Here is a 12248-nt window from a genome sequence, read left to right on the forward strand (position 1 = left end):
AAACGTCAGCCTCTCTGCTCCTATGATGCTGCTTGGCCTGCTGTGTTCATCCAGCCCTGCACCTTGTTGTCTCGGATTCTCCAGCATCTGCAGTTCCTATATCTCTGAACTATTTTTATAAATTCAGTCATAACCAAAACACATCATACATAATCTGTAGTGGTGTTTCCAGCTTTACCCTTCTCCTTGGTCTCTCAACACCCATCTCCCCGCCACAGCCTCCCACATTTTCCCAAGAGCGCAAAATTACAAAGGCATCTGTGCAATATGCACCTGTTAAAACATTGTGCTGAGGTGCCGGTGTTGGACTGGGATGAATGAGGTCAGAAGTCACACGACACCAGGTTACAGTCCAACAGGTTTATTTGAAATCACAAGCTTTTGGAGCATTGCTCCTTTGTTAGGTGAAGGTCACCTCACCTCTGAAAGCTTGTGATTTCAAATAAACCAGTTGGATTATAACATGATATCATGTGACTTCTTACCTTGTTAAAACATTAACTTTAAACTTTTACTATCTGCTTCCAGAGGCTCATGTTTGCCTGTGGGAGCATTAAAGACAGTTTTGATGGCGTGAAAATTTTCACCACTGAGACAAAGAACGACATTCTTATATTTTACAATTTGACACACTGTTTATCTTATCAAGGCTTTGTGTAACAAAGGAAACATCTCATTAGAAGTAGCTATTAACTCATGTACAGAGCCTCAGAGTGTGTCACTACTCACTATATTCCTTCTGCCAAAGCAAGTTAAACAATGCAAAAAACATATCATAGCTTCAGAGAATGATTTCACTGCAGATGCACACTTTGTATTTGAAGATGTTGAATTCAGTATTTATAAATCTCATGTCTCAGGTTAAACAACAGCAGATTTGATGATAAGATTTCTGATGGTTTGGCAAAATGTCTTCAGTTACCGAGCTGCAACTGTGTGAGATGCTTTCAGATCTCACATAATTGCAACTCAGGATAGATGTAGAACACATCTGCAGTCAGTGTTTGCAGCTCAAGGAACTTTGCATCTGAATTGTGGAACTGGAATCTGAGCTACAGACATTATGCCACACTTGGGAAATGCGGAGGATCATTAACCCTTTTCCTGCTCTGCTCAGTGTTCTGTCTGACAGTGGACACAGCAGTGACTTTGGCACCTATTGCAGTCCTGGCTGGCTGGGTCAGGTCATGTGGCTTCCTTCATCAGTCTACAGGATAAAGCACTGCCCTCCTCTGCACTACCCTTCCAGAAGCACCCCCAGTTCCCTGGTAGGGAAGTAAGGGGCTAATATCTGTGTCACAGTGCTAACGGTACACAGCTCTGTTGTGGGAGACAGTTCCTGCCGTGCAGTGCCTGAAGTCGTGTGCTGCTGCACTTTTAATACAGTGCCAGTGGCGTGAATGCCAGGAGGTCCCAGCAGCAGCCACTCTGCTACCCCTCCAGCTGCACAATTCCATTAGGCGGGCACTGTGCAGCCCAGATGCACACTTAATGAGGCAAATTGTGGAAGATGGGGTGCAAAAAGCTGCTGTTAGCCACAGCGGACTGGGTACCATCAATCTCACTTTTCAAAACGCACTAAATCAAAATGCTTTAAAAGTCTCTTGGGCAAATGCAGGTTAATTAAGGAAAGGGAGGCAGATTTGTTAAGGACAAGTCATGTTTAACGAACTTGCCTGCATTTTTTAATGAGGTAACAACAAGGCCGATGAGTACAATGCTCTCGACGTGGTGCATGGACTTCAAAGCATTTAATAAAGTGCCACACAACAGATTTGTGAGCAAAGTTGCAGCTCATGGGATAACAAACTGTAGCAACATGGATTAAAAAACTGGTCACGTGACAGATGTTAAGTTTTCTTGTGGTAGTTGCTGTCATTTCTTGCGAGTATGTAAATAAGACAAAGGGCAAAAAGGGATTATACAACTTGTAGAAGAATTCTTAAGTGATTTACTGAGTAAGAAATGATACGTGTTTCCTTTACGTGATAAAAATCATTTTAGAGTTAGAATATGACTAATAGCTGATGTTCCTCATGGCGGATTTTTTTTTCTCTCAAATACTGAGTCCGAAATAGAACAAAGCAAATGAACAGAATATTTCTCTATATGGTAACAGTATGTGCTCTGGGAGTACAGTGTATGACAAGCAACAAAAAAATACCTGGCACAGATTATGAATTACACTGCATCAACTAACAGTGAAATTGTTTCCATATATGGTCAGAGTTTTACTGCCAGTTCAGAGGCCAATCTCTCCAACCCCCTTGAGCTACTCAGCTTCCTTCAGAATGTAAAAGCATCGATGTTACAAGCAATCTCGCTGGAGGGCAGTGTATATTAACATTAGACGTATATTTACTGTATCTTGTAATGTGACCATGATTGAACAGATAGTGTTCGTTAAAATGTCACAAGTTATTACAGATGAAATAATTCTAAACCAGAAAAATGACTTTTAAAAAGCAAAAGAACATCAGTCACCTCCTGTTTTCTATCCCCATTTCTCTCACCTTACTCAGCTGGCTTCTCTCTGAAACCTGAAGCAGGGCTCTTAGATGCAGCTAGTGATCTCCAGAAACATCCCTCTGCAATTAGCTTTTAATTGACCTCAAGACATGCATATTTTGATCACTTCCCTTGTATGTATCTGAAGTTAACTACAACTCACTTTCACAGCTAAAAATCACACCCATAGTTAAGTCTAAAGACCACCATTACAGATTACCTAAAACAATGCATCCTAAGATTCAGAGATATTTTAGGAAAACTTGCAAACTAATCCTACTATGTTTTCCCATGGACTCTTCCCCTCTGAAAATCCATCTTTTTTGCAATATGAATCATATGGATGTTATATCCAGGGAGAAATGCTAATTAGCCATTCTATAGACTCAAACTTCATTCTATCATGGAATTAATTAGACAATTTGAACAATGGCCCTTCACAAAACCTGACATTAATTACACACCCTGTAACTTAAAGATATCCTGTCTATCCACCATCTGCACAGTTGCTTCCACCAATAGTTTTGAGGTGCAGAAGGATTTAGGTGTTCTGGTGCATAAGTCACAAAGGTCAGTATGCAGGTTGATCATCTAACCAAGAAGGTTAATGGAAAGCTAGCCTTTATTGCAAGTGGAATTGAATATAAAATTAAGGATGTCAAGCTTCAGTTATGGATGACATTATTAATACCACAATGATGGAAGGTGTGTAATTTACGTATCTTTTAATATCATGTATTTTAGATTTGGATTTTGAACTAGTGGCATGTGAGTTTTGACCTATTTATATGTGAGGTTTTAATAATTATGGCGGCACGGTGGCTCAGTGGTTAGCACTGCTGTCTCACAGCGCCAGGGATCCGGATTTGATTCCAGCCTTGGGCGACTGTTTGCGTGGAGTTTGCACATTCTCCCTGTGTCTGTGTGGGTTTCCTCCGGGTGCTCCGGTTTCCTCCCACAGTCCAAAAGATATGCAGGCTAGGTGGATTGGCTATGCTAAATTGCCTGTAGTGTTCAGGGATGTTTAGGTTAGGTGGGTTAGACAAGGTAAATGCGGGAGCATTGTGTCTGGGTGGGGTGCTCTTTGGAGGGGTGGTGTGGACTTTTTGGGCCGAATGGCCTGTTTCCACACTATAGGGATTCTATGAATTCTACGTCAGTATTTCTGGAGCCATGATTTTTTAAAACCAGTATGTGAGAGAAAGTCTTTGGGGTGATGGGAAATTGTTTGCATGTGAGAGTTTTACAATTAGACAGAAAAGAAACATAGAAACAGACCTTAAGCTCTAGAACTGCTTGGTAAACCTCTAATCCCTGTCTCCTCCTTTAAGGCCAGCCTTAAAGCCCAGTTTTGTGAACAAACATGTAGTCATCCATCCTTGTACTTCTTCTTTACTTCTGCATTGGCTCATGTCTGATCACCTTTCTCTGAAGTGAATTGTGTTTTTTTAAGGTACATGCACTTGTTCTTGTATTTTTCTGTAAGATGGAGAGATGTTACTACTCTAGTACATCTATATATTGGATCTTGAACCCAAGGTGCACTACAATGGAAGGTTTGAAAATGAGTTCAGTGGCAGAGCAATTAGAATAAAAACGTCATCCTGTCGATGCACTGGAACAGGAAGTTAATGCCACCTACATTGTTGTATCCCACCCTCTGCCTGCTCACTGCCCCATTCTCCCCTTCGTTTGCTGCCCACACCATGCCCCCATCCTTGCCGCTCCATTCCCTATCCCCTTCTCCACTCGCTCATTCCCTGTCCAGCTTACTGTTTCACTCAGACTGCCTACGGACTGGGTAGGTGGGACAGCCACAGAGCATCAGTTGGGAGCAGGTAGCAAGATGATCCACAAGAAGGGCAGCCGGCAGGAGGTGAACAGGGTGATGAGCTGGGGCCAAGTGAGGCAGCAAGGGGCTGCAATTGACAAGCATCCAAAACATTGTCCTTTTATACAGGCAGTTATTTGTGGCGTTGCTGGCAGTGATTTTACAGGCATGCAACAGTGTAGACAGTGAGCTCAGCCCCTGGAGCCGCTGGGACAGCAAATGCAGCCTAAAAATAAACAATATTCCTCTGGATAGCGTTGAGCTTCTTAACTGTGATCCGATCCAACTAAGCCATGGATATTCTATTACATACAATTACTACAGTGCAGAAAGAGGCCATTCAGTCCATCAAGTCTGCACTGACAACAAAAACAAAGTTGCTGGAAAAGCTCAGCAGGTCTGGCAGCATCTGTGGAGGAGAAAACAGAGTTAACATCTCGGGTCCGGTGACCCTTCCTCAGAACTGATGGTGGCTGGGAAAACGTCAGTTTATATGCAGAAAACAGGGAGGTGAGTGGGGTAGGGGGTAAACAATAGAACAGAGCCCAAAGAGAGAGAAAGAAAGTTGGACAGACAACGGAGTTGCTAACGATCAGGCTGGGAGGGTGAATAGTTGTTAATGGGGACTATTAGTGACTAACAACAGGGGGTGTGTAATGGCAGTCTATGTGGTAACAAGGCCTGCTGTGTGGGCTGGGGGGCTGGGACATGGGAGAGTTTAGGCCCTAAAATTATTGAACTCAATATTGAGTCCGGAGGGCTGTAGGGTCCCCGAGCGGAAAATGAGGTGTTGTGTCTCCAGCTTGCATTGGGCTTCAGTGGAACACTGCAGCAAGCCAGAGACAGAGCTGTTGACCAGGGAGCAAAGTGGTGCATTGAAGTGGCAGGCAACAGGCAGTTCAGGGTCTTTTTTGTGAGCAGAACGTAGATGTTCTGCGAAGCGGTCACCAAGTCTACGCTTCGTTTCCCCAATGTACAGGAGACCACATTGTGAGCAGCGAATACAGTAGACTAGATTCTGGGAAGTGCAGGTGAAGTATTGCTTCACCTGGAAGGTATGTTTGGGCCCTTGGATACTGGGGAGAGATGAGGTAAATGGGCAGGTGTTGCATCTTTGCCGTTACAGAGGAAGGTGCTATAGGGCTGTGGGGAGGTGTTGGGGGTGAAGGAAGTGTGGACCAAGGTGTCCCAGAGGGAATGGTCCCTGAGGAAGGCGGACAAGGAAGGGGAGGGAATATGTATCGTTTACTCCCTACCCCACCCACCTCCCTGTTTTCTGCATATATACTGACGTTTTCCCAGCCACCATCAGTTCTGAGGGAGGGTCACCGGACCCGAAATGTTAACTCTGTTTTCTCCTTCACAGATGCTACCAGACCTGCTGAGCTTTTCCAGCAGCTTTGTTTTTGTTCCTGATTTACAGCATCTGCAGTTCTTTTGGTTTTTATTTAAGTCTGCACTGACCCTCCAAAGAGCATCCCACACAAACCCAATCCCTGTAACCCCACATTTCCCATGGCTAACCCGCCTAATATGCACATGACTGGACATTATGGGCAATTTAGCACACAAATCTACCTAACCTACACGTCTTTGGACTGTGGGAGGAAACCCACACAGACAAGGGGAGAATGTGTGAACTTTACACAGTCGCCCAAGACTGGAATCGAACCCATATCCCCAGCGCTGTGAGGCAGCAGTGTAGCCACTGAGCTGCCATGCGGATCCTTGATTCGAGCTCTGAAAATTGTCCTGAGGGGACAGAAAAGGCAACCACTGCATATCACATGCTGCTAGCTTGCTCTTGTCACTACTGTCAGTATAACTTGCCCAGTTAAAGTTTTGATCAATGGTGACCCTACTCTGTTAGTGTATGGCTCACAACTTCTGGTCCCGTTCATGGTCAGGAAAAGCTGATGAGACTTCTTTTGTTGTTTGGACATCCTTGAAATCCTCCTATTGTTGGTACAGTTTATTTATCAGTGAGGTTACAAAGACTGAACTTCGTGAAATAATCAGCAAACATCCCAGTGCTTGACCTTACGGTAGTTAGCAGCAGCTGGCAGTGGTTTCAAGGCTGTCCAATAATATCTGATGGCTGTGTATAGTAACAACCAAAATCCATGATCATTTTCCTCTGGATCATCTCATATTACACCATTTTTGGAAGATTGTTTTTCTCTTTAACCCACAGTGAACTAAGCTTTGCCAGGGCTCTCTGCTGCCATACTCAGTTAAACATTGCCCTACTGTCAACATCAGCTTCCCCCATCTATTTTCCAGCATTCAGCTCTTGAATCAACTGTAGCAGAATGTAAACTGAGTGTCAATGTCCTTTTTGGTTTTCACAGATAAGGTATACCTGAGCAAGCACACTGCGCAAAGCCATGGGAACACGGGGGTTTCAAGGGTTAAATAACTCTGGTGCACTGATTTACCGCACTCTAGTCACAATGCTGTCAGGAACCACGGAAAAATAACAATACAGAAAATAAGATAAGGAATAAGCCACAGATCCACAGACTTGTTAGTTGGCAACCAACAAGAAAACAATGTAGGTACAAATATAGCTCCTCAGTTAATGGCGTCACTTTTCAGTCAGGGGAGACCTGACACAGCATTTATTGCTAATTCCGGCAACTTTATGTGCCTTTTCTTTTAATATACAAGCATTAACTTTCTTTGTTAATCACAATTCATTTTGAGCTTTTGCAGCTTAGAGGAATGACTAGCTGCTGTAATTCAAGTCTTGAGCGATAACTTGTCTTTTTGAAATTTGCTCACCGACCCCCTGGATGACAGACGTATCTGAAACGTGACTGTCCCCATGCAATAAGGTTGGACAAGCCTCATCTACAAGCTGCACTGCAGTAACTCGCTAAGGCTCCTTCAACAGCATCCTCCAAAGACATGATCTGTACCATCTAAAGGGACAAGGGCAACAAATACATACAAATGCCAACATCTAAATGTTCCCTTCCAAGCCACATACCACCCTGACTTGGAAATATGTTGTTGTTCCTTCAGTGTTGCTGGATCAAAATCCTGGATCTCCCTGCCTGGTAGCATTGTGGGTGTTCCTAATTCCAAAGACTACAGCATTTATGAAGGCAGCTCACCACCACCTTCACCAGGGCAATTAGAGATGGGTAATAAATGCACACATCCCTTTAATGAATAAATAAAGGAAAAATGTTTATGCCTCGTTTATTATTGTTAAAGGAACCTAACAACTCCGTTAGCAAAGATGTTACTTTTGTTTTTTTGTCATAAAACTCTCCATTTACCCTTGTAACAATGACCATGTTGTAAATCCCATGTCTATTGGAAACAGTGGGGCACAATCTACACCAACGGAGCTGATGTGGAGAGGGTCGAGAACGTCAAGCTCCGAGGAGTGACGATGACCAACAATCTGTCCTGGACCTCCCACGTAGATGCAAAGGTTAAGACGGCACAACACTGCCTCTTCTTCTTCAGAAGGGTTAGGAAATTTGGCATGTCCATAGGACCCTCACCAACTTTTACAGACGCATCACAGAAAACATTTTATCTGTGTGCATCATGGCTTGGTGGCAACTGCTCAGCCCAGGGCCGTAAGAAACTACAGAAAGTTGTGAACACAGTCCCAAGACTGTTCACGCAAGCCAACCTCTCACTCATGGACTTCACTACACTTCTCATTGTCGTGGAAAGGGAGCCAACATCAAAGCCCTTCCCACCCCCATTATACTCTCTTTCAACCTCTTCTATCAGGCTCTTCCCCGCTGTTATTAGACCGCTGAATGGACCTCTCTAATTTCAAATCTAATGTTGATCTCAATTTGTGCATCTCCTGTGCAGCCATAACCTTATATGCCTACTCTGTCTATACACCCTATGGTCTGCATGTCCTTGTATGTTATGATCTAACTGTACTGCAAAATAAAACTTTTCACTGTATTTAGTTACATGTGACAAAAATAAACCAAATTAAATCAAATCAAATCACAATCCTCTGTGCTAGCTGGTGCCAAGTTTGGAGGTGGAATTAATTACCAATTAATGGCCTCTTGCTACCACTGCTGGTATTTACCCTGCTTCAGGCAGGGCGAGGGATGTCGCTATGGGGCAAGCATAGCAGCTAAATCCTTACAACCAGCATGTCACCTCCAGGGCTGGGGGGAGGAGTCCTATAAGCAAAGGAACGAGTGAGGGGCTAGACATCAGGAGGAAGTGGCGACAGCAATCTGCTCATTCTCAATTTCATTTTCTTGCCTTATCTCTATAACCTCTGATTCCCTCCCTGAATAAAAGTCTGTCTATCTCAGCCTTGAATTAAGTGAACAACCCAGCCCTCCACAGGCATCTGTGGTAAAGAATTCCACAGCTTCATGACACTCCGAGAGAGTTTCTGCCTCAAAAGAGCTGCTGGTCTCTTCCTCCTGCCTGCGAGCTCTTAGTCAGTGAGACTTCTCCCACTGGGGCCTTGACTCCATAGAAACATCTGTCAGGAGCCTGACTGGCTGGCTTGGGTGAACCTCAAAAATAAAACAGGCATTGAAAGTCTTGTGACAGTTCTCTAGGCTGCAGCTGAGACCCTTAACACCTCAAAAAAGATTCCACCTGTATGTTTCTATCTCCTGTGCCATCCTTTCACATTGCTCCATAAGATGCATTCCATAACAGAAAAAAAAAGTCCTACAGCTATTAATGATTGTACAATTGAGTTAATTGTACAGGCACTTGTGTGAACATACTGCAGATAAGAGTCACATGGAGGCCAGATGTTTAAGGAAGGTTTTCTTCAAATTCATTCACAGGATGAGGACCGCACCGACTGGACCAGCATTTATTGCCCATCCTTAATTACTAAGAGTCAACCACATTGCTGTAGGTCTGGAGTCACATGTAGGCCAGACCAGGTAAGGATAGCAGTTTCCTTCCCTAAAGGAAATTATTGAACCAGATGGGTTTTTCCAACCAATTAAAAATGGATTCCTGGTCTCATTAGATTCTTACTTCCAGATTTTTTTGTTGAGTTCAAATTCCATCTACCATGGCAGAATTTGAACCTGGGTTCCCAGAACATTACCTCAGTCTCTGGATTAATAGCCCAGTAATAATGCCACTAGGCCATTGCCTCCCTAATAGCAAGGTAGCAGTGTCTTCTCCCTAAAGTTTGTTTTATTGAACAGCTGAGCTGCATTGGTTCCAGTACTTTTCCAATCCACTTCTGCAAAAGACATTACAAAGTGCGAAAGGAAACTTGTGCAGGCTCACTTCCTGATCTAGAACCTTGTGGTTTCTCGCTTGGTCTCACACAACAAAGACTAGATATGATTGCACACCACATAAAAGTCAGAAAATTCAGTGGTAATTGTTAATTCATCTGAAAGCGCTGGAAAGGTAGATGATGCGTAATATTGGATAGATTTGCATTAGCGCAAGGTGGTTTCTAAGAGACAGACAATACCTGGTGTTGGGCTAAGTGAAGGTGGGCTAAGCTAAGGGCAGGCGATGGCCTAGTGGTATTATTGCTGGACTATTAATCCAGAGACCCAGATAATGTCCTGGGGTCCTGGGTTCGAATCCTGGTGGAATTTGAATTCAATAAATATCTGGAATTAAGAGTATAATGATGACTGTGAATCCATTGTCAATTGTTGGAAAAACCAATCTGGTTCACTAATGTCCTTTAGGGAAGGAAACTGCCATCCTTATCCAGTCTGACCTACACGTGACTCCAGACCCACAGCAATGTTGTTCACTCTGGGCAATTAGGGATGGGCAATAAATCACTTAGCCAGCGATGCCCTCATCCTGTGAATGAATAAAGGAAAAAAAAGGATGCTTTACTGCATATCTGATTTGTACAGTCCATTTCTTAGATTGAAAAGTTGCAGTGTCTAGTTTCAATAATTCACATCTCTGAGACATGTAGTGAAGAGTAGTGTTGGGTATTGTTATCATGCATTTAGAACGCTCCTCACACAAACAAGTTCCAAAAGAATTGATATAAATCATGTGAATTCTCATATCCACAGTTTGCATTCACACTGTTGCATTATTGTAGAAAGTTAACCCAAAGCACTCCACAGAACCACAGGGAAATGTGGACACGGAGACAAAGGGGGAGACTTCAGGTGCGGTGACGGGTTAGGTTTTGACGAGAATCTTAAAGGAAGAGAGAGATGTGGCTGAAGGCAAATTGATCAAAGCGGAGGAAATGTGAATGAATGAACGAGAGGAGATAGATGAGTGATAGAACACGGGATTGAAGATAACAGCGTCCAGGGCAGCCATGGTGAAAATTAAACACAAAATATCAATCTGATCGGGACTCCAAATCGATATCATAGCCAGCTGGATGCAAATCCTAAAAAGAAACGTTATCGGACCGGGAGAAATTTTATACTGTTTTTCTGGCTGGCAACTACATTTGTGAAAACAAATTCGGAATCATCAAATCAAACCCGATTCCGAACAGTGACAGCAGTTTTAGTGTTCATTCCCTGTAACCAGCAGAACTGTACAGGAAAGACAGTACAAGCATCAAAGGGACAGAAAGAGAAACAGGGCACATCTGATCACTTTACCTTGGACAGTGCAGCCGATGTCAATCTTTGACCAGTGAGCGACTATCGACAGATCTGAGTTTGGACTGTAGGCAGTGGCATCTAAACACACACAGAGCCAGGGACGCTTCCGTCTTCCTGTTTACTTTCTTGCTAAATGTTCCTGACCCTCTCCCACCTCATGTACAGCATGAGAAGCTCGTCCCATTTGGAAGACAGACACTTGTCCCAGCAAAGCTGTGAAAAAAAGACACTTCCTGTGAAAGTGTCTGACAAAAATAATATTTATTGCCCTTGGAGCTGCTCATTGGTGTCCGATTCCTCGCCCAGAAAACCAAATTGATCGACATCTGGAAATATATGCCCTCTTTCTCCCCGAGTAAATAGCAAAATTACATCCTCTTCTCCAGAAGATAGTGACATGCCAGATGTGGGAGTTGCCACACAGTGGCAGTCATCATTGCAGTTAGCCTGAACCTGAAATTAATTCTTGCCCTCTGTTTGCGCCCCTCTCTTTCTCCACCACTGTTTCTTGTGACCAAATAGGTTTGCAGCCATTTACCATGTAATGTTATCAAAACAGCTTTCTTCAGCAGTAATTCTTCAGTACATGTCCCAATAACAGGTATCATACACTTGCTATTCATTTTGTCAACTATTTAAACCAGATTTTTAGTGCTCGCACCTTTGTCACAACATCCCATTCACCATTCACTTCCTAAGTAGTCAATAAGTAAAATCAAACAGGTTGTTACATTAAGCAGCCTGACTGTACAGGAGGAGAGGAAGACAAAAGCAGGAGTGGTAGTGATAGAGGATTCATTAGTTAGGGGATCAGACACGTTCCACAGACATAACTTAAGGATGGTATGTGTCCTCCTTGCACCAGGCTCAGGGAAGTCTCTGAGCAGCTGCAGGGAACCCTGAAGGGAGAGGGTGACAAGACAGAAGTCATGGTACACGTTGATGCCAACAATATAGATAGAATGAGGGATGAGGTCTTGCATCAGGAATTTAGGGAGTTAGGCAGTGAACTGAAGAGCAGGTTGTAATCTTCGGATTATGTCCAGTACCAGTGAGTGTAAAAATAGGGGTATAGCACAGGTGAAAGCATAGCTCAGGAGTAGGTGCAGGAGAGAGGGTTTTAGATTCCTGGTCACTGGGACTCTTTCTGGGAAAGTGGGAGATCTACAGGGGAACAGTCTGCAACTGAACCAGAATGGGTCAGATATCCTTGTGGGGGGTTTTCCCAGTGCTGCTGTGAGGAATTTAAACTAGTTTTCAGGGAACAGGGGACACGGTGCATTCGTTCAATAGTGACACTCCATACCTTAGAAAAGGAACCAAGGCAG

At 43.6% G+C, this 12248-nt stretch overlaps 1 protein-coding gene across 1 annotated transcript in view; it reads right to left on the minus strand.

Moving 5' to 3' along the window:
- The window catches only part of LOC109935770 (integrin beta-1-like), an 84419-nt gene extending 73315 nt beyond the window's left edge, over window positions 1-11104 (minus strand). Inside the window, exon 1 of the mRNA XM_048616166.1 lies at window positions 10918-11104. The gene's annotated coding sequence lies outside the window, so the exon portion shown is untranslated. The remainder of the gene's footprint in view (window positions 1-10917) is intronic.
- Window positions 11105-12248: the final 1144 nt, after the last annotated feature.

This window comes from Rhincodon typus, chromosome 2 (assembly GCF_021869965.1).
Source record: "Rhincodon typus isolate 14 chromosome 2, sRhiTyp1.1, whole genome shotgun sequence".
NCBI classification, from domain to species: Eukaryota; Metazoa; Chordata; class Chondrichthyes; order Orectolobiformes; family Rhincodontidae; genus Rhincodon; species Rhincodon typus.